This window comes from Lontra canadensis, unplaced genomic scaffold (genome assembly GCF_010015895.1).
Source record: "Lontra canadensis isolate GAN:19392208 unplaced genomic scaffold, GSC_riverotter_1.0 scaffold55, whole genome shotgun sequence".
Lineage (NCBI taxonomy): Eukaryota > Metazoa > Chordata > Mammalia > Carnivora > Mustelidae > Lontra > Lontra canadensis.
Window position 1 is genome coordinate 4,665,979 of NW_022631049.1, and position 23,350 is coordinate 4,689,328.

Below are 23,350 nucleotides of genomic sequence, written 5' to 3' on the forward strand. Positions count from 1 at the left end.
TTAAAATGAATTATCCCACATAATACTCAAAACAACCCTATTCTATGAGCAGACTTACCTTCCATCTAACAAATGAAGCAACTGGACACTAAGCAGATATGTAGCCTGCCCTATCACGTATTACGTGCCAGAGTCTTCTCCACTCCACAGCTGGAGTTCTTAATTATCTTATAATGCTTGCTGAGTAAAAAAGAATCAGAGCACAATGGACAAAGTGATTGGTGAGCAAGAAAGAAAAGCCTTTGCGGGAGGAAGGACAGGATAGGACCAGTAAGAGAAAGTTTCATGTTATCCTTTTGTATGGCCACAAAAAATTCCAAAACACAAATCACCATTATCAAGGGCATGGAACTCTGAGTAAGAGACAAACTCGGGCAACATGTTGCTCTTTCTTTGGGATTCCCACAGAATAAACCATTGTCCATACTTTTTTATCAAATCATCAAATGCACGGAAGTGCTTATATTTTATGCATCTGTTTCTGCCATTAGACCATTCATTAGACCTTTCTACATCCACTAGCTCACAGTAGGTGCTCAATCGATGTTCTGGAAGGAATAAGTAATTGGAGTGCAAATTGTGTGAGGCTGGGGAGAGAGGGCTGATAAATGAGATCGGAAAGCAGGAGGCAGCCCGATTTTAGAGACCAGACTCTGGAGATGAAAGGCTTATTTGCAGGCAAAAGGGAACAGGAAGATAGCAAGGTATTTGTTAATACTACTTATTATTTTGCAAAGCAATTAAAGTCTACACTTTAAGGGGCACCTGGCTGGCTCAATCAATAGAGCACAGAACTCTTTTTTTTTTTTAAGATTTTATTTATTTTTAAAATTTAAAAATTTATTTTATTTTTATTTATTTATTTGTCAGATTGAGAGAGGAAGGGAAGAGCAGAGGGAGAGTGAGAAGCAGGCTCCCTGATGTGGGGCTCGATCCCAGGACCCTGAGATCATAACCTGAGTTGAAGGCAGACACTTAACCAACTGAACCACCCACGTGCCCCAGCATGCCATTCTTGATCTCAACGTCATGAGTTCAAAGCCTTGTATTGGGCATAGGGATTACCACAAAAAAAAAAAAAAAAAAAAAGTCCACACTTTTTAAAAAGACATACTAAAAGGATCACGATTCTAACAGTAGGAGTGTTCTACTCCCAGTCCTATTTACAGGCAACTATCCTAAACTCTTAGATGTTTACCCAAATTTACAGCCATTTATTTTTTTAAAGATTTTATTTATTTGACAGAGAGACACAGCCAGAAAGGCAACACAAGCAGGGGGAGTGGGAGAGGGAGAAGCAGGCCTCCCGCCAAGCAGGGAGCCCAATGTGAGGCTCGATTCCATGAGGACCCTGGGCTCATGACCTGAGGCCAAAGACACCCAATAACCGAGCCACTGAGGCACCTCTACAGCCATATTTCTAAACAATGCTCTTAAGGGCTATTTTATTTTTAAGATTTTAAAATTTATTTCAGAGCAAGAAAGAGTACAAGACAGAGAGAGAGCATGAGTGGGGTGAAGGGCAGAAGGAGAAACAGTCTCTCCACTGAGCAGGGAGCCCCATATGGGGGTTGATCCTAGGACCTGAGCGGAAGTCAAATGTTTAACCAACTGAGCTACACAGGAGCCCATTAAACGTTATTTAAAAATTGATTTTAGCTACTGACTTCCCACCCTGGTGGAGGAGTTCATTCTGCCAAGGTCTTAACACTCCCGCCCCCACACTATCATGAATGCTCTTTAGATCTTCTCTGTAGGCCTAGGATACTGACATTTTACAAGAACATACTTCTTCTTCTTCTTCTTCTTCTTTTTTTTTTTTAAATCAACACCGGGCTTGAATTCCTGACCCCGAGATTAAGACCTGAGCTGACATCAAGAGTTGGACACTTAACTGACTGAGCTACCCAGGTGCCCCTACAATAACATACCTTAGTTGTGTGTTCTCATTCACTCTTTGGGAGACATAATAAAGACTCATGTCCTTCTGTTCTAGGACATGTTTTTGAATTATTTCTTTGATAGATGCCGGTCTTCCATTTTCTTTCTTTTCTCTTTCTGTACCTCATATTAACTGAACCTTATAAGTTCTTCAAAATTTTTTTCTTCTGAAGACACATACCATATGATTTTATTCATATATGGCATTTAAGAAACAAAACAAATGAACAAAGGAGAAAAAAGAGACAAACCAAAAAACAGACTCTTAACTATAGAGAACAAACTGATGGTTACCAGATGGGTGGTGGGTGGAGGGATGGGTGAAATAAGTGTTGGGGATTAAGGAGCACATTTGTAATGAACACCAGGTGATGTATGGAAGCAATGAATCACTATGTTTACACCTGAAACTAATATAACACTGTATGTTAACTATACTAGAAGTAAAATTAAAAACTGAATAGAAATGTTTTTTTCTTCTCTTTTCCTTTTCTTTGCTTTTATCCTACCTTTTTAAAAAAAAGATTTATTTATTTATTTGAAAGAGAGTGAATGAGAGGAGGGGAGGGGGGAGGGGCAGAGGAAAAGAGGAAAGCAGACTCCCCACTGAGCAGGGAGCCTGATGCAGGGCTCGATCCCCAGACTCCAGGATCATGACCTGAGCTGAAGGTAGATGCTTTACAAACTGAGCCTCCCAGGTGTCCCTTTATTCTACTCCCAGGTGTCCCTTTACTCTACTTTCTGTGAGAATTCTTTCATTTCTAAGAGCACTTTCTTGTTAACTAATAACATACTTTATATACATATATAATACATACCCAATATAGACCTGTAGTTGTATATATCTTTTACACACACATATATATAATGTATATCTATGTATAATGTATATCAAACTCTTTCTTATAACTGATATGTGTAGTTAGATATTACATATAATTACATACATAATTACATGTAACATCATCTGTTATTCTTCTACGGAAGCAAACTCCTTATCAGTATAATAGAAATTATTTTGGGCGCCTGGGTGGCTCAGGTTGGTTGAGAGACCAACTCTTGATTTTGGCTCAGGTCATGAACTCAGGATGGTGAGATGGAGCCACATGTTGGGCTCCATGCTCAGGAGGGGTCGGCTCTAAGGATTCTCCCTCTCACTCTGCCCCTCCTCCCTGCTCATGCTCACAGCTCACTCATGCGCTCTTTCTCTAATAAATCAATCTTTTAAAAAGATTATTTTATTTTACTTTACTTTTTAAAAGATTTTGTTTTTATTTATTTGAGATCAAGTGAGAGCGTAAGAGAGTGAGAGAGCACAAGCAGTGGGAGCATCAGAGGAAGAGGGAGAAGCAGACTCTCCACTGAGCAGGGTGCCCCATGTGGGGCCCTATCCCAGGACTCTGGGAACATGACCTGAGATGAAGGCTTTATCAACTGAGCCACCCAGGTGCCCTGAGAAAAATTATTTTAATTTTTTTAAAGATTCTATTTATATGACAGAGAGAGAGAGAGATCACAAGTAGGCAAAGAGGCAGACAGAGAGAGAAGGGGAAGCAGGCTCCTCACTCAGCAGAGAGCCCGATGTGGGGCTTGATTCCAGGACCCTGAGATCATGACCTGAGGCCTAACCCACTGAGCCACCCAGGTGCCCTGAGAAAAATTATTTTAAAGTTTTAAAGTTTTCCCTACATGGTCCTATTTTCTCCAGGCCCTAGTTGGTTTTCATTGGAGGTTTTCCTACAATGTCTGGAATCTTTGGCTGTCTGTTCATTTATAGGGGTGAGGATCAATGGGATGGGAAAGGGGAACTGGTATTCCAATGACAGACTTTTGGTGTTAGGTCTAATGCCATATTGTGGATTTGGTATCTACAAGTACTGAGTCTCTCAGGGATTCTTCGGAGTTAACTGTCTTGTTTTTCATTAACACGTCTGATTTTTGTTTCTTAAACTGTTAGTTCCTCCACCCTGCTAAATCAAGTATCACTATTCCATTCAATTTTCATCCTCTATAAATCGAGTAAAATCTCTTTTCTTCTCTCTTGTTTGCTTGGTCCTTTAGGATTAATAACTTTTTTTCATTCCTTAACAATCTTGTTTGAAGATGGAAGGAGGGGTGCATGGGTGGCTTAGATTGTTAAGTGACACTGATATTTGATCTCTGCTTAGATCTTAATCTCAGGGTCAAGCCCCACACTTGGCTCCCCGCTGGGTAAGGAGCCTACTTAAAGAACAAAGGAACTAATGAAGGAACCACGAGAAGGAAGGAAGGAAGGAAGGAAGGAAGGAAGGAAGGAAGGAAGGAAAAAAAAATGGGAGGAAACAGAGAGAAACTTGTGTTACTCCACCTTTTAAAACCAAAAGTACACTGAAGGTTTAAGTAGGAGAGTTAAGGATTTGCTCTGTCTTTTTAAAAGATAAAACACTGGTGACTTTATAGAGAAGAGGCTGATGGAGGAAGAAAATGGAGGCAAAGTTGGTTTAAAGCTACTGAAAGTCCAAGTAAACTATAATGAAGGACTAAGGATAGTAGCAGTGGAGAAAGCAAGGGTGCATGAAAATGATGTGGTTTTTCCCTCCAGATACTATCAATGTGTGACCGGACGAAGACGGTTGAGGTAAAAAATTATGTTAAGGCTTTTAGTGTGGCTTTAGGCTTTTTTAGGCTTTTCAGACAGTGCAGCCAGGGAGAAAGGGAACACAGAAGGTGGAGAAAATCCTGCCTGGAATTTTGGTGACATTTACACTTAGAAGGTGGGAAAGGGACCGAAAAGGGACTGCAATGAAAGATAACCAAAGGACGAATTGTTTCACATGATGGGGAGTCGACATTTTCAAATTGTAGGTAGGTCCTCTCAGACAGAAAGCCCTTGGATTTGGCAATTGATTGGTGACCTGCGAGAGAAAGGTTTTTTGTGGAAGCCTAGAGAGTAAAGCTATATTGCAGCTGACTGAAGGTGAGGCGAGATGGAATGGAGGCAGTACAGAAAGTATTATAGACAATGGAGTAAATCAGGGGCGCCTGGCTGGCTCAGTTGGTAGAGTGTGCGACTCTTGATCTTGGGGTTGTGAGCTCAAACCCCATGTTAGGTGAAGAGATTACTTAAAAAAATAAATAAAAACAGGGACACCTCCTGGGTGGCTCAGATGGTTAAGTGTCTGTCTTCAGCTCAGGTCATGATCTCCAGGTCCTGGGATCGAGCCCCACATTGGGCTCCCAGCTCAGCAGGGAGCCTGATTCTTCCTCTCTCTGTCTCCCTGCTTGTGCTCTCTCTCTGTTTCTCAAATGAATGAATGAAATCTACAAATAAATAATAAATAAATAAATATTTTTTAAAAATGGAGGGGCGACTGGGTGGCTCAGTGGGTTAAGCCTCTGCCTTTGGCTCAGGTCATGATCTCAGGATCCTGGGATTGCGCCCAGCATCAGGCTCTCTGCTCAGTGGGGAGCCTGCTTCCCTGCGCTCTCTGCCTGCCTCTCTGCCTGCCTCTCTGCCTACTTGTGATCTCTCTCTCTCCCTGTGTCAAATAAATAAAATCTTTAAAAAAAAAAATCAAGGGCGCCTGGGTGACACAGTGGGTTAAGCCTCTGCCTTCAGCTCGGGTCATGATCTCAGGGTCCTGGGATCGAGTCCCACATTGGGCTCTCTGCTCGGGGAGCCTGTTCCTCCCCTCTCTCTCTCTCTGCCTGCCTGCCTACTTGTGATCTCTCTCTGTCAAATAAATAAATAAAATCTTTTTTAAAAAAATCAAAAAACAAAATGGAGTAAATCAATGGGTAGTCAGAGTCACAGGACGTATAGAACAAAAGAGACTTACACATTTGTAGGAAGAAGGAAAAGACAGAAATGAGGAAAAGGTTGAAAATAAAGTGAGTAGGGGCGCCCAGATGGCTCAGTGGGTTAAAGCCTCTGCCGTTGGCTCAGGTTATGATCCCAGAGTCCTGGGATCCAGCCCTGCATCGGGCTCTCTGCCTAACAGGGAGCCTGTTTCCTCCTCTCTCTCTCTCTGCCTGCTTCTCTGCCTACTTGTAATCTCTGTTTGTCAAATAAATAAAATCTTTAAAAAAAAGAAAATAAAGTGAGGATCCAATTCATTCAAGACCTCAGAGGACATGTGATTAAGTGGGCAGAGATCAACCTCAAAAACAAGGGTGCTCCTGAGCTTCCTAGAATATCATTTTGGCAAACTCTGCTCCCCTTTAAACACACACAGAAAACAACCCCCTACCCAAGGCTTTTGTCTTGCACTAGGATTTGTATCTGTCTCCATTCCACTAGTTCGATCTATAGGAAACAATAATGCATTGTAACAAATATCCTAAAGTATGAATTATTCAGTCCAGAACAACACAAAGGAGGCTTCGTCAGAAGAGTGTAAGGTTGGCTTTGGCATTCCTAGTTCCTGTCCCACTCAATCTCTCCATCACTGTGTGGTGAAGGGATAACTCCCACGCTCTCTGGTCATCCAACAGACATAAAATATCCACGTGTGTGTGTGTGTGTGTGTGTGCACACGTGTGCATACACAGACACCTCCCAAGGACACTATACTCAGAAAGGATAGAGTTAACACAGCATTATTCTATCACCCTATCCTCTTAGCCTGCCCTATTTTTCTTCAAAGACCATGTCTGATTTTCCGTGGATATACATTATCATGGCTACATCAATTGCTATAATATTAAAATACTTTACTTCTGTGTTGGAAAGCAGATAGCTGCTGCCCCAGATCCTGATGCATCTCCCAGACCTTCCCTGGATCCAGCAATGAAAGGCCTAATACCAGCCACTAAGCTGGCCCACATTCACACTTGGAGTGGGTGGGAGTGGGGAGGGGAAGCTTATAAACTAACAGTTTATTGGGAAGTTCAACATCAAGGAAGTTGGAGTGAGCAGGAAAGGGAAGTAAGGCAGGAAAAGAAGAGAGAAAACACAAGGGAACACAAGGGGATGTAAAACCATACCAAATATCATAAGCTGGCCACACCAGTTACATATTTGAATATTCCACCCTACATAGCACTTAGAATTAGCTGAAATTACATTATATATTTTAATATAAATTATAGATATTTGTCTGCCACTTAGAAAGCAAGCCATATAAAGGCAGGGACTTTTTAAAATATTAAATCTTCAGTACCTAAAATATACCATGCATATAGTATGTGAGCAATGATATTTGTTCAATGAATTAATCATTTCATATTAAGGAGAAACATTTTCTAAATAAAACACATTTTATGTAAGTTCCTAGCCATAACAGATGTAGTTATTTATACTGTTTTTGCAGAGTGGTTTCCCTTCCTCATTTCTTAACCTCCAGTTTCCTAATCATGCCCAGATGCCTACTTGTGCATAAAAAATGACCACAGTGGTGCCCATTTCATGTTAGAGTCATCTACCCTAAGTCTGCCATCTGTCTATTCAAAGACACAGTAAAACTTTGAAATTCTTGCTTTTCCTTATCTTAGCTGATCAAATAGGCCGGCAAGGCAAATATGTGGAAAAGAGGGAGAATTGTTTTCTTCTGCCCAGAGATTTCTCCCAGGGCACAAAGGTTATAATTTATCCCACTTATACTTAGTATTTATGATTTTTATTTTTTTCCTTTTTTAAAATTTCTTTTTCTTTTCTTTACTTTTTTTTAAAAAAAGCTTTTTATTTATTTGACAGAGATCACAAGTAGGCAGAGAGGCAGGCAGAGAGAGAGGAGGGGAAGGAGGCTCCCGGCTGAGCAAAGAGCCCGATGTGGGACTTGATCCCAGGACCATGAGATCATGACCTGAGCCGAAGGCAGCAGCTTAACCCACTGAGCCACCCAGGCACCCCGTTTTCTTTCCTTTTTAAAAAAGATTTTATTTATTTGACAGACAGAGATCACAAGTAGGCAGAGAGGCAGGCAGAGAGAGAGAAGTGGAAGCAGACTCCCTGCTGAGCAGAGAGCCCCACGTGGGGCTCCATCTCAGGACCCTAACTAAGATCATGACCTGAGCCGAGGGCAGAGGCTTAACGCACTGAGCCACCCAGGTGCCCCTATTTTTCTTTTTTTTTAAGTTTTTATTTAAATTCCAGTTAGGTAACATACAGTGTAATATTAATTTCAGGTGCAGAATTTAGTGATTCAACACTTCCATGCAACACCTGGTGCTCCTCAGAAGTTCATTCCTTAATCTCCATCCCCTATTTTCCCCCTCCCCACCCACCTCTCCTCTGGTAACCAACAGTTTGTTCTCTTAGTTAAGAGTCTATTTCTTGGGTTACCTCTCTAAACTCTTTACTTGTTTGTTCTGTTAAATTCCACATATGAATGAACTCATAAGACATTTGTCTTTCTCTGACTTATTTTGCTTACCATAATTATGATTTTTGCTTTTTGAACGAAACAGTTTTCACCAATCAAGCTGCTCTAAGTAGTAGTCAAAAAAGTTTTTTGAAATGTAGGGGTTTTTTTAAGGTGGAAAATTTATGGGAAAAATTATCACATGCTACAAGTTTCAGTAGGAAATGATTATCAGAAATAGTCACTTTAAAAAAAAGTAGTCACTTTGTAGTAAAAACCAACAACTATCAAGTATTGATTTTCAAAATTTTCAAGGTTGGGAAAATGCTAATTAATTACATTAATATATTCATAACTGAGACTTAATCTATTTAATGTGCCTTTTCTCTTCTAACATTTCACTTCATCAGCCTGAGGGTAACCATCTGTAATCATCTAATTACAAACGTATTCAAGCTGCTGACTCTCTCTGTGACTGTATTTTATCTCCTTTATCATTACCACATATTTTTAAAATGAAAGAAAACAAGACTTTGTTGCAATGTGACATTGTTGCTTAGATATTAAGATGCTGGCAATCATGATCAGATCTATCTTTATAATGTTTGGCATAACTGAGGATATTGTATTATCTGGCAAGGAAATTTATTTAATATAATGCTTAGAAAATTAAATCCAACCTTCTACTAAATACTTTCCTAGAATAGCAGAGGAGAGAGAGTAAACAGGTAAACCCAATAAGTAAATCCAAAAAGCTGAAGACAATAAGAACACAACTGCTATTTGACTATGAGGGGCTAAAAGTTCCAGAAACGCTACAAAAGAAAACAGAAGGCTTTATTTCTTTTATAGCTCAAATAGTTATGTATTATATCGTCACATAAAGCAGTTGGAGATATGTGAAAAAAAATCCTAAGATTAAGCAAATAGTCTGGATTTCACGTAAGTTCACATGAAGTCTTTATTATTGGGCTCTACTTTGCACATAACTTTGATCTACCCCCATTTAAACTTATTTGATTCCACTTTCTAGCTGTTGTACATTCCTCCTGTTATAATTAAAAAAATTTTTTTCAAGGATCATTTTCAACAGTTAAAATGCTCAGCAAACATCCTTTTTTGTTTTCTTTCCTACAGCTTCTCAAAGTAAGTGGCATAAGCCACTAAAGGTCAGACTTGAATGAACAATTCCTGAATGTCTACAATGTGGCAAGCACTGTGCTGGGTGTTTTGAGGTTATGCTAATCTTCAGAAAAGCCCTGAAAGGGAGTTAATGTCACCTGATGAGTAATTGAGGTTTGGAGAGAGTAAGTATCTTGCTCAAACTCACACACCTAGTCTTGAGTAACAGTCCTTATTAAAATATCTGCCTATTGAGGTTACGTTTGGAGAAAAAAAATCCGTATCATATAGAGATAGAAAGAGATATTTACAAACGAAATGATGTCTGGGATAGGAGATGTGGCAGGAATGTGGGTGCAAGCATAGATATAACTAAGTTTAGCCATCAGTTAAAGCTGGGTGATAGGGTCATATACCTAAGGGTTTGTGATGCCAATTTTTCTAATTTTGTGTGTGATGGAACTTTCTCAAACTGAACAGGTTTTTTAAAGTAAGTAACCTGAAAAGTAAAATTGGTATCAACTGGATGCAAGGAGGAGGAAAAGAGAGGAGGATGTACATGTGTAGCAGCATTCACCTTAGCAATTCAATAACTAACTCTTTCAGCTACTTCCATTTAGAGCTAACTTTGCCAGAAGCTCTGAATCACTTCACATGCATGGGCAAATAGGCACTTTCATATCTTATTTAAGAAAAAAGTGAATTTGTTTCATAGCAATTATTAAGATCCAAGCTGAGGGGTGCCTAGGTGGCTCAGTCGGTTGGGCTGCTGCCTTCGGCTCAGGTCATGATCCAGGGGTCCTGGGATCGAGCCCCACATCGGGCTCCTTGCTCAGTGGGAAGCCTGCTTCTTCTTCTCCCACTGCCCCTGCTTGTGTTCCCTCTCTCCCTGTGTCTCTCTGTCAAATAAATAAATAAAACCTTAAAAAAAAAAAAAAAGATCCCAAGCTGTTTCAGTCCTAACCATACTGGATAAAATAAACTATAATCCTAATTCTTAATTAAATAAAAGACCCAAAGACTACTTTGTCTAATACTCTGGCCTTTTTCTCTTCTCAACTCTTAGCACCACTTAGCGTGCTATTTTACTATTTGTTCATTCTTTTTAACTTCCAAGTGGCAGGAAGAGAATATAAAGCTTAAACCAGTCAATTCACTTTAAGCAGCTGTCAAGAGGTTTTCTGGCAGTTGGTGCTGTTTTTGATGAACACGATTATCTGTTTCAGTACTAGCCCTTTTCAGTACTAGTTCTTCTACAACTTTCGTCAATCTAAACTACAAGGAGTCATGATAAAGTCCATCTTAAAACTGTGGTAAAATACCACCACTGAAAAAAGCTTGTCATGGGGACTGGTATAAACCAGCTGGCACTTGTCACAGGATGTCCTCATCACCACCCACTGTGGCTTCAACAGCAGTCTTGTTGGCATTTTCAAAAGTGTCAGATCTGGTAGCTTACCAGGAAGAATCCCTTACATATTAAAAAGCATGCTTGCCTAGGGATAAGTCTTACATATTATTGGGAAGGCTTCAATGGGCTCTGGGATTCAAGAGTTGGACAGAGGACTATGGCGCTTAGGAATGAAGCCAGAGGCTTCAAATGTAGGCTCTTAGGACGAGGTCTCAAGGACTAGCCAGCCAAATGAGGCAGGGAGTTAAAGAAGCAGTCTGGAATGAAGTTTAAAGTAGGGCTGTTCCTTTTAGATGTATTTTACTGGACAGTGGAAAACAGGATTGGTTTGTGCGTTCTGTATGCGTGTACTAATCCACTCCCACAAATATAAGACACTATATCAAACATAGTTTTCTGGAATGACTTCCAGGCCTGACCACCAACCCCCCACACTTCCACTCTCAAACTCATGATTTGAAGTTCTTCATCTATGTGTTGCTGTGAAGGCATTTAAATAAAGATTATCCAGGGCAATCTGGGTGGGCCTGATATCGTGTGAAAGGCCTTAAGAGCTGAACTGAGGTTTTCCAGAAGTTCTGCCTGTGGACTAAAACTTCAGCTCATGACTGAAAGTTCCAGCTTGCCTTTCCTGATAGCCTGCTCTACAGATTTCAGACCTGCCCCCAGCCAGCCCCCAAAATTGTGCAAGTCAGTTCCTTGCAAAATTTTCTTTAAAAATATTTCTTAATAAAATTAATATAATATAAATTTTTTTCTGCCATTTGTTTCCCTGGTTGATCCTTGATATAGTGATTGAACATCAGTATTTCTAAGTGTTGTGTACAATTTGGACTTTGTATTTTAATAGCAAATATAAGTATTTCTGTGTGTGTATAGGAGAGCGTCTCTGTAGGTCTACACGTATACTTGTTCTCTTTTTGAGTAGGCCTGACTTTGGGCTCCCAAGTCCTCCCTTGCAGTGTCCAGTTCTAGTAAGAATGCTAAGTCAGGTTGACCATATCTAATTGGGTTCCTCATTCTTCACTATCCCCCAGGTGATGTGTGATTACCCTAACCTGTTTTCTGGAAGAATACTGCTGACTCAATCTAGCAATAATCCCCCTTTCCCTGATATTTCCTCTTAGTAATTTTCTATCCACTCACCCCCACACCCTGCTCATTGGCTATAAATTCCCACGTGTATATTCGGAGTTGAGTTCAGTATCTCTCCCCTATTATAAAACCCCACCACAGTAGCTTCCCATGAGTAGTCTGTCTCACTATCTTTAATAAGTATCATGAACATTTTTTTCTTTAATGCTCCCAGACTATTTTGATCACAAATTTTTTACCATTCACTCCAAATCAGATAGCTAGATTTCAAGAAATCTATACTGTCATATCATGTGCATAGTTTTTTAAGAAACAAAAATGGAAAAAAAATGTTGAGATTAAAAAGTAAATACAAAAAGAAGTTGTAATATTCTCTTCCTGCATCTCAAGACTCTTCTTGCATTTATCTCACTTTGAGACTGTTCTGTAACCTTTTTCTCAACAGACATGATACAAAAATGATTCCAGGGTTCACATCTTAAAAGGAAGTAATGGTATCTGTTTCAATTTCTATTTTTTAAATTCTGAACAAATAACTAAGCTTTTTCTCTTTAAGTGGAACACTTTGGGAGCTTCCAAAAGACTAAGCGCTTAGGGCAGTTAGTACAGATTAGCCAAACGTGCTCACAATTCAGTCACTCAGTTGACTCTCCTAAACACTGCTAACCAAAGTAGCAGTCTTGATACCTGCAGTTTTTAATGTTTATTCATTCTTGGTTATATGAATTTAATTTATATCTCAAATGTAGACACTGACTTAACTTAGGAGGCAAAAGGAAAAGTAGCATTAAAATGCTATTAAGATAGCATTTAATGCTATAAAAATAGCATTAAAATGGAAAGCATTAAAACTGATAATTCTAGGGACGTCTGGGTGGCTAAGTCAGTTAAGTATCTGCCTTCAGCTCAGGTGGTGATCCCAAAGTCCTGGAATCCAGTCCCACATCAGGTTCCTTGCTCAGCTGGGGAGCCTACTTCTCCCTCTGCCTGCTGCTCCCCCTGCTTCTGTGCTCTTTCTCAGACAAATAAAATCTTTTAAAAAACCCGAAACACTGATAATTCTGAATTTTTGCCTCAGGGTGACTTTTGTATTCATAGATTTTACTTCATACATCATATGGAATGTGGAAAGGAGAAATAGTGGTGATTACACTTAGTTTGGCTCTTCATTTATTGAGAATAAAAAGAAATATCTTCCATGTCTCATTTACAAACAACCTTATGTATTCTCTCGTCACTTAGAAGACACAAAAAAGTTTAAAAATTATTTTATTTTTTAAGCAAAAATGCAATAATTCCAAGCATCAGTCATAAAAGCAGTTTTTGCTTGGCTGTAATCCTATAAAATGTACTTAATTTTAAATCCAGAATGTAGAACTATTACATATCACTAATCATGTTTTCTTACACAAATGGAACAGTTTGTATTATATATTAAATAGGAAAAAAAAATTGTCGAGAGGGAAAAGACCACTCACTTTATAGACTGATTTCTACTTTTGCCAAACACAAAAGTGATGATATACTACTAAATGCGCTCAGGGAAGTGAAAGCTAACGATTCAGTAAAGGTAGGGAAACCTGGCCTTAAAGGAACATGATGTTTCCATAGAGGCTGGAAATGGACTTCATAATACAACCTTGAGTAATACACAATGCGTGTAACCTGAGATTGGTCACGCTTGACATTTTAACTACAGCGCTCTTCTGTCAAGGCAGCAGCCAGTTCTGCTTCCTGTCCTATCAACACTTGATTGATGTAAGCAGCTGCTACCTCCGCCAAAACAGTGTATGTAACGGCCAAGTTTCGGGAACTTTTCAAGTATTTTCGAATGCGCACTAATTTGAAAATCAAAGACCGTTTTATGGTAATAGCAAAATTTTTACAAGCCAAGAATCTTAGTACCGTATTTATGAACATCTAGCACAGCGCGCCCAAGCAGTACAATGTTTGTACAGTGTTTCAACTACTTATCTTTACAGACTCACATGACATCTTTTCAATTTCCCTAAGTGTCCTCTGGCTTTAACGGTGCTGATCAGTAAAAAGATAAAAAGCGCAACGGAACACATAAAAAAACCACAGTAAACGTCAGTGGGTGTTAGGCAGAACACAACAGCAACAACCGCATTTAAAGCTACAGGACTTGAGCGTCTGATACTACAAATCCCAGAGTTCCCAGGGGCGCAGGCGGAGCTACTTTCAAATTGATAGCTATTTCAGCCAATGACAAAGCCACGCAAAAAAAAAAGGGCCTAAAGAACCGGTTTCTTAACCTTCCAACCCTGAAGTCATACTTAGAAGTTCTGAGGGTACGTGGGTGTTTCAGGGCCCTAACTCTTAAATATTTCTTACTCGCAGTAGAAGCTTCCTGGTCACCATAACAATTCTCTATCTTAATTTGTCTCAGTGGAAGTTACGTCGTCTTAAAGCAAAAAGGAACTCACATTGCCCGACGGCAACGGAAGGACTCAGTCGCCCGAGGAAGAGGCGGAACCCGCTTTATTCTTGCCTTTTACTGGCCACGCAGCCAGGAGACACCACCTTCGTTACAACCAATGAATCGTTGAAACTTCCGTTACCGAGCCTTAAAAGGGGAGGGCCTGTGCGGCGCTTTACGGAAACTGGGTCTACGCAGGCTCAGACGTCCTGCTTTCGTCCAATCCGGAGAGAGGCTGGGTCTTGGCACTTCGTCGCCCCTCCCCACCCGTCCTCTTTCGCTTCCCCGCCTCTGGACTGCTGACCAATGCGCTTCATCTTCCTCTGCGCGTTTACCCTATCAGAGAGGTAGGGGGTGGAGTTCCGGTCGTCAGCGGTTCCTCAAGGCTGAGCTCGCGTTTCTTCCCGCGCGCGTTGTGGGCTTGCAGTTGAGGTATATCTCATAGGGTCGGGTTGGGCGTGTTCGCGGGTTGGGCAGTTGTCTCCACGGTCGGCGACAGTATGGCTTGAGACTAGAAAGCCGTCGTCGCTGATTCTCTGGCACGAGAACCTCTGAGGGAAGTGGGGAGGGGCTGGGAGGAGGGAGCCATGTGTCGGGGCTTCTGGTGCCGGGGTTGGAGCCCCTGCACCACAACCGCTCTGTCGGTGCCCTGCGGGCCTTCCGCGGGTTTGGTGTTGGCGTCGCAGTCGCCGGCGACAGAGGAGTCGCCTCTGTGACACGTTTCTGTTGACGCGAAGTGCCCTTCGTCTAGTGTTTAAGGAACGGTACCCAGGACCTGTTTTTGTTTTTCTCCTGCAACTCTGATTTTTCTTATCTCCTGAGTTCGTAAACTTTCGAAGTCAGAAAGTCAATTTTCATTTGGGAACAGACGCCCTGTAATACGTAATACAAACCGTGAGACCAGCTCTCTTAAAAACCCTTCTCCGTGTGATACATAATCCACATAGCGACCTAAAGGGTGGGGGTCCTATTGACTGTTCTCATTTTCAAACGAGGAAACAAGACTGCCAAGTAACTCGTCCACACGTTGTCTTCGGCTTGTCTCTTGAGTGTGGCGTTTGGTTTCCAAAGACGTAAAATTAAAATACACTCTTAAATTGTAAAATGTTGCTCCTGTTTTCTTTCCGAAGAAGTTATTTTAGAAGTTAACACAGCATACTTCTAAGTGAGTTGATATTATGGATGTAAAGTCATCTAGTAGAAGACCTTGGGCTAGGAACCGTTTCCTAACCTTTGGGCAAGTCGTCCTCTGAGCCGCAGCTTCCTCGACTGCAGAACTGAAATCAGTACCAGACCTGACTACGTGACTGTGTCCTATACTTTTAAGGATCAAATGGGAGAATGGATGTAATATATAAATTATTGATGATAATCACTTTTCTTTGCTTTTCAAATTTTTTCCTGTGAGGCCCGACGAGCGTTAAATAGCATAGATAGATAATTTTATGTACGTAGTTTTTATATATTCTGTGTCTAAAGAAGAGTGGTAATATGTAGCTTAGTACCACGTGTGAACTACCTCTTTTCTTTATAAAGATCCCCCCCACCCCGCCATTTAATCTGCTAGGTTTTCATCTCCCTGAATTTTCAGCCCGCATGAATCATTTAAGTAGCGTTTCATTAGGAATGGAAAGGCCATTGAGAGAAGCCCGGACGCTTTGAACCAAATGTTCCATCATCTGTTATCTGGCTTGATGAGTAGCATTTCCAGTGTGAGGTATCAGTGGCAGCACTTCCAGCACTGCCCCCTAATGAACCCTTCCTGAAGAGCATCCACCGGTGCATCTTGATCAACTTGCAGACATTTACCAGCTTATTAAAGGCTATGAAAAAGTATAGGACCCAACAGCCAGATGGAAGAGATGCATGCAAAGTGAGGTATGCAGAAAGGGTTCAAACTTCCATGCCCTCTGTAGGCACTCGACTCTGCAGTCTTCATTTGTTCCCCAGTCTGAAAGCTCCAAAATACTCTGAAGCCTCTATGGCCCCCTTATCTACTCATCCAGGGTTGAGGACGGTGTACCCTGTAAATGCAGAAGTGTTATATAGTTTGTATTCTTAGACTGATGTAGATAGCATAAAGCTAGCTCAGCTCAAATAACTTCTGAGTTATGGTTCCTTCTGGAGGCTCTGAGGAGAAGAACTCATTTCCTTGCCTATTTCGGCTTCTGGTGGCTGCATATGTTCCTTGGCTTGTGGTACCTTCATCTTCCCAAGCATGTCACAGCTATCTCTGCTTCCATAATCACATTGTTTTCTATAGTCAGACCTTCCTCCGCCTTTCTCTTATGTAGGCACTTAAGCTTACATTTAGGTTCCACTTCGATAATCTAAAATAATCTCTCCATCTCAAAATCTTAATTACAAACCCCTTTGTCATGTAAGGAAACATTCATAGGAATTAGGATTTGGATATCTTTGGGGGCCATCTTTCAGCTTACTACAAAGGTTATAAAGAGGGTAAAGGAGATCCTATTCTCGTGCAGCTTAAAGTCTAATCAAATATGCATGAAGAGTGAAATTTCTTTGAATTCTAATCTACTTTAAGAATTTGTGTGACTTTTGTATTTGACTTCATAATTTGCCCATGTTTGATACTCTTCTGAATTATTTGCCACATCATAACATTGCTGTTTTAGGGATTTAGACTGTTTCGTAACTTATAATAGCCAGTTTACTATAGTCATAGTTGTGTCCACCAGTTTAAGAAGTATGACCTCAGATGATGGGGATTCATTATAAGGAAGCCATGTAGGCAACCAGATAAAGACTTTGGGTCCCATTGCTCCTAAGGCTAAAATGTGCACTAGGCTTCATGGAAAATTGGACTGACAGCCCCTCATCATTAATACTCTCCAATTCCCCCAGCGAGACAGCTCTGATGACCAGGTTTTTGTCATATCTTCAGAAGAAAATAACCCAACAATTGCTCTCGTGTCTATCTGAAAGTCATAATTAGGAGACTGGATCTGATGAGTTGGGTTTCTTACCATTTGGTATAGGTATGTTGGAATAAGAGTATGAAAAGGAGCCCAGCTCTGAATAGGTATTCAGTATATAAGAACTATTCAGTAAAGATCTCTATGCTTTGTCAATGGAGTCGGAAGGAGAAGTACGTTTGGGACATTTATATGGGCCAGGCCTGGCAGTGACCCATATTACTTTTTCTCATGTTGCTTTCTCTAACAGAAAGTCACATCTAGCAAATGTGTAGTTGTGTGCCTCACTGCAGATCTGCTGATGAGTTAGTCTCTGCCACAATGGGCAGTACTTAGCCAGCTGCTTAAGATTAGTTCTCAGCCCTTAACCTCCAGCCTTTAGTTTCTTTGCCCTATGAACTCTCCCTGGCATCCAAATGCCAAAAGTCCTTCTTAAGCTGGTTCCATACCAATGCCATCATTGGGTCCACAGGGTCCACAGGAAAAACTTCACATCCTTGGCCCTGACAAAGTCTGCATGTACAGGCCAATAACAATGCAATGCAGTCGTTTTTCTTTGTTTTCTTTGAGCAGGTAGCGAGCCACAGTCTCTTAGACTTTGCCAGGCATAGAACCTGTATCCATAATCTACAGGGGACCAGATCAAGGTCTAAGTTTGAGCTACTCATCCTTGGTAAAGTGGGAACAAGGAAAAAATGTCATAGTATTTTTTCACAAATAACTTCAAAGAAATTCTTTTTTCAGCTGCTTCACTTTGGTGTCTTTATTTCCTCAAAATGGGTGGATGTCAAGCTAATAGACGCAAAACCAGTTTTAGGTCATCTTTGCAAGTCCAGTGTGGACAGTTTGCCACCTGACTTAGGGATGTGAGGGTATGATACGCAGTTTATAGGCTATGAAGTACAAAGTATTGTTTACTAAGCCTTTTCCTGATGACTAATTATGTAACTAAGTTTTTAAAAAATTCTCCCAGTAATCCAAGCCCAAGTAATTCCATTTGTTAAATGTTTGGTTCACCAGCCATCTCTTTTCCTTGGTTTGGTAATAATTAAATCTACCTTAAATAAATATAGAGGAATGTACATTTAAAAAACTATCTGGGGGTGCCTGGGTGGCTCAGTCAGTTAAGCGTCTGCCTTTGGCTCAGGTCATGATCCCAGGGTCCTGGGAGCGAGTCCTGCATTGGGTTCCCTGCTCAGGAGTCTGCATCTCCCTCTCCCTCTACACCCCCTCCCAATCTGATACGCCCTCGCTCTCTCTCCCTCCCTCTCCCTCTATCAAATAAATCTTTAAAAAAAAAACTATCTTTGAGGGGACCTGGGTGGTTCAGTCAGTTAAGTATGCAACTCTTAATCTCAGCGTTGTGAGTTCAAGCCCTGCATTGGGCTCCACACTGGGTGTAGAGCCTACTTTAAAAAGTAAAAATAAAAACAACCAAAAAACTCTCTGAAATTGATCATTTCTGGGAAACTAGCATTTCTCAGTAACTAACAAATCCCTTAGGTTTCCCAGTCATCAAGCAGAATCATTTGATCTTATAAGTTGCCTTACTTGGTTTAGAATAAACTTAAGTGATTGAGATAAAATGGTAGTTAGAAGTGACTTTTTTTTTTTTTTAAGATTATATTCATTTATTTGAGAGAGAGTGAGAACACATGCAGGGTCAAGGGTAGAGGGAGAAGTAGATTCCTCACTGAGCAGAGAGCCTGATGAAGGGCTCTGTCCCAGGACCCTGAGGTGACTCTAGCCAAAGGCAGACACTCAACTGCTGAGCCACCCAGGCACGCCATGATTTTTGTTTTTAATTCTCAAAAAAATAGTACTATTGTAGGGTCACATTATTTCATGTTTAAGGATTTAAAATTGGATTTACTTAGTTTTTTTAATTAAGATTTTTTAAAAAGATTTATTTATTTATTTATTTATTTGATAGAGAACACAAGTAGGCAGAGAGGCAGGCAGAGAGAGAGGAGGAAGCAGGCTCCCCGCTGAGCAGAGAGCCCGACGTGGGGCTCGATCCCAGGACCCCGGGATCATGACTTGAGCTGAAGGCAGAGGCTTTAACCCACTGAACCACCCAGGTGCCCCTTTAATTAAGATTTTAATTTTAATTCCATTATAGTTAATATAGAGTGTTATAGTAGTTTCAAGTGTACAGTTTAGTGATACAACAATACTACTACCCATTACTCAGTGCTCATGATGATAAATGTATGGATTCACTTAGCTTTAAAAAAAAAATTTTTTTTTAAAGATTTTATTTATTTGGGGGCGCCTGGGTGGCTCAGTGGGTTAAAGCCTCTGCCTTCGGCTCAGGTCATGATCCCAGTGTCCTGGGATCGAGCCCCACATCAGGCTCTCTGCTCTGCGGGGAGCCTGCTTCCTCCTCTCTCTCTCTCTGCCTGCCTCTCTGCCTACTTGTGATCTATGTCTGTCAAATAAATAAATAAAATCTTTAAAAAAAAAAAAAAGATTTTATTTATTTGACAGACCGAGCTTGCAAGTAGGCAGAGAGGCAGGCCGAGGGTGGGGAAGCGGGCTCCCCGCCGAGCAGAGAGCCCGATGCGGGGCTCGATCCCAGGACTCTGGGATCATGACTGGAGCTGAAGGCAGAGGCTTTAACCCACTGAGCCACCCAGGCACCCCTCACTTAGCTTTAATACAGATTTTTTTTTTTTTGGATTGCAAGTTCATTTTGGCTGAGTTAACTGTTCATTTCAGGAGATAAAATGTACATCATACAAGTTTTTTTTTGTTAATTTGTTTGTTTTTAGATTTTATTTATTTATTTGACCAAGAGAGACACAGTGAGAGAGGGAACACAAGCAGGGGGAGTAGAAGAGGGAGAAGCAGGCTTCCTGATGAGCAAGGAGCCTGATGCAGTGCTCGATCCCAGGACTCGGATCATGACCTGAGCCGAAGGCAGACGCTTAACCGATTGAGGCACCCAGGCACCCCATACAACAAGGTTTTTCATAAAACACTTTAACATTTTAATGAGCATAACCTTCATTATGTGTTCACTATTTTTCAAATTTTCTTGGCTAAGCATTAATTGTTATGAAACAACTTGAAAAGTATAAAGCATAAAATTGTAGGCAGCACCATGTGATATGCACCTGGAATCAGAAGATCTTTCTATCTAGACCATATAAAATGTTAAACTTTTCTGAGCTTTAGTTTACTTATTTGTGAAATAACACTATTGCTTGTCCTCCTTACCTCTCACAGTTGTGAGAATCGATGAAATGACAAATACAGTAGTCCTTTGCAAAATGTGATTCTTTTAGCAGGTCATATTAAGTATATGTTTTACCTTTTTTAAGAAAAGATATTATTGATTTATTTGAGAGAGAGCATGAGAAAGGGGGAGGGGCCAGGGAGAAGGAAAAGCAGACTCCCTGCTTAGCGGAGAGCCTGACTCTGGGCTCAAAAATGGGCCCTGATGCCAGGACCCTGGGATCATGACCTCAACCAAAGTCAGACGATTAACCAGCTAAGCCACCCAGGTGCCCCTATATGTTGTATTTTTTAAAGGGATCATATTTAGCATTAATTCTGTTATGAATTCTACCAGTTCCGGTGATTTTTTTTTTTTTAAAGCTCTAGCATAGTTTTTTTCCTCTTCATAAAGCAGCTAGATCAAACAATGATAAAAATCCTGTCTAGTAAATCTTTTAATGTTAATATTAGTCTCCAAATGTCATTGCTTTACTAACCATATAGTTTCATAGGAAAATTAAAAGAAACTTTTTCCAAAGACTAATAAGCTTAGTGTGCCATTATAATTAAAACTTTTCCTGATAATGTAGGTTACTTTGTTTATCATGTCAGTTAAAATATTTCTTTTACATGTTCCTTAGTGTCGATATCTATACTGAGATAAGTGATAGCTCTGTTCTCTTTGTGGCCATTCATTGTGATCATTATTTCTTATTGGCTTTTAAAAAAATAATTTCATGGGATGCCTGGGTGGCTCAAATGGTTAAGTGTCTGCCTTCAGTTCAGGTCATGATCCCAGCGTCCTTGGATGGAGTCCCATAATGGGCTCCTTGCTCATCAGGGAGCCTGCTTCTCCCTCTGCCTGCTATCCCCTCTGCTTGTGCGCTCGCTTTCTCTCTCTCTGACAAGCAAATAAATAAAATCTTAACCCCCACCAAAAAAGAATTTCACTGTTCTGTAAATTGTAGCAGAGCTAGTGGTTAAGAGCACAGATTTTTAAATCAAATTGCCTGAATTGAATACTGTCTGCAATTACTAGCTCTGTGATCTTGGGCTGTTTACATGTAACCATTCTGTGCTTCAGTTGTCCCATCTATGAAACGGGATAATTACAAGTACTTCATAGCTGTTATAAGAGTTAAATGAGTAAATATTTGTGAAGTGCTTAAAACAGTGCCTGACAAATACTATTAAATAAATTCCTTGTTTATAGCAGCAATGTCCGCAATAGCCAAACTATGGAAAGAACCTAGATGTCCATCAACAGATGTATGGATAAAGATGTGGTCTATATATATATAATGGAATACTATGCAGCCATCAAAGAAATGAAATCTTGCCATTTGCAATGACTTGGATGGAACTAGAGGGTATTATGCTGAGCAAAATAAGTCAATCAGAGAAAGACAATTATCATATGATCTCCCTGATATGAGGAATTTGAGAGGCACAGTGGGGGATTTGGGGGGTAGGGAAGAAAAAAAATGAAACAAGATGGGCTCAGGAGGGAGACAAACCATAAGAGACTCTTAATCTCACAAACAAACTGAGGCTTGGGGGGGGGGGGGAGGGAGAGGGTGGTTGGGTTATGGACCTTGGGGAGGGTGTGTGCTATGGTGAGGGCTGTGAAGCGTGTAATACTGATGATTCACAAACCTGTACCCCTGGGGCAAATAATACATTCTATATTACTAAAAATAATAATAAAACAATTTAAAAAATAAATAAATTCCTTTCTTTGAGGCACTGCGTTGTGCAGTTGGTTAAGCTTCAGACTCGGGATCTGGAGATAGAGCCCTGCCTCTGAGCTCTGTGCTCAACGGCAGAATCTACTTGAGATTCCCTCTGCCTCTGTGCCTCCTGCTCATGCTTGTATGTGCTCTCTCTCACTCTAAGTAAATCTTAAAAATAAATTTCTTTCTCTGATTTTATTCAATATTATTAATCAATGATGAATATGAATATGGAACACAAAGAGAAAAAGCTCTAGGTTATGGCTTATATTTTTAAATTTACCATATCTTACAGCTGATACTATTTTAAATCTTTTTTTAACCTTGTAAATACTTGGAATTTGCATGTCCAGGCAACTAAAAATTATGCTGGGCTTCATATCATATGGTATTGGTTTTGATATTAAAATCTTTGCTGGTATGAAGACTTTCCACATGTATGTGCTTTAAATTTTTAACCATGTTGCTTGATTGTATGAGTGTTATTGATTCATCTCATTTAATGCAGATGAGAATTATGACAACTTTACATTTGAATGACCATTTAAAAATGCTTTGTAAAATACATCTTTTATATCATTTGAGGGTCAGTGTAAGAAAGCATCAAGAGTGTGGGCTCTAGGGGCACTTGGGTGATTCAGTCAGTTAAGCGTCTGCCTTAGGCTCTGGTCATGATCCCAGAATCCTGGGATCAAGCCCCGCACTGGGCTCCCTGCTCAGTGGAGAGCCTGCATCTCCCTCTCCCACTTCCCCCTGCTTGTGTTCCCTCTTTCTTTGTCAAATAAATAAATAAAATCTTTTAAATAAATAAGTAAATAAAATCAGATTTCTTTTCCTGTCCCTGTTATGCACTGTGAGCCAAGTGATCTTTGGCAAATCACCTGCCTTTTGTAAGCCTCACTTTCTTCTAGAACCAGATAAATAAGGTACTCTCTAGGGTCATCCAGAGCTCTAAATGAGATACAATGCATATAAAGCATTTAGAACAGTAACTTGCATACAGCAAGAGTTCAGTCTATCTTAGTTACTATTAATATCATTGATGGATACAAAAGAGCCAGTAATGGGGTGCCTGGGTGGCTGTTTTCGGCTCATGATTCCAGGGTCCTGGGATTGAGTCCCACATCAGGCTCCCTGCTCGTGGAGAGCCTGCTTCTCCCTCTCCC

General features: G+C 40.5%; 1 protein-coding gene and 1 long non-coding RNA gene across 7 annotated transcripts in view; one reads left to right on the forward strand and one right to left on the reverse strand.

The window, feature by feature from the left end:
* Positions 1-14,391, reverse strand: part of LOC116878058 — a 54,305-nt gene extending 39,914 nt beyond the window's left edge. Inside the window, exon 1 of the long non-coding RNA XR_004384765.1 lies at positions 14,298-14,391. This is a non-coding gene — a long non-coding RNA (uncharacterized LOC116878058). The remainder of the gene's footprint in view (positions 1-14,297) is intronic.
* Positions 14,392-14,649: 258 nt separating this feature from the next.
* Positions 14,650-23,350, forward strand: part of WDR89 (WD repeat domain 89) — a 39,261-nt gene continuing 30,560 nt past the window's right edge. For 3 of the 6 annotated variants that reach the window (XM_032875231.1, XM_032875234.1, XM_032875233.1), the window contains exon 1: positions 14,652-14,722. The gene's annotated coding sequence lies outside the window, so the exon portion shown is untranslated. Of the gene's footprint in view, positions 14,723-23,350 lie in introns of all 6 variants that reach the window. The other 3 variants (XM_032875232.1, XM_032875236.1, XM_032875235.1) reach the window with 3 other exon arrangements.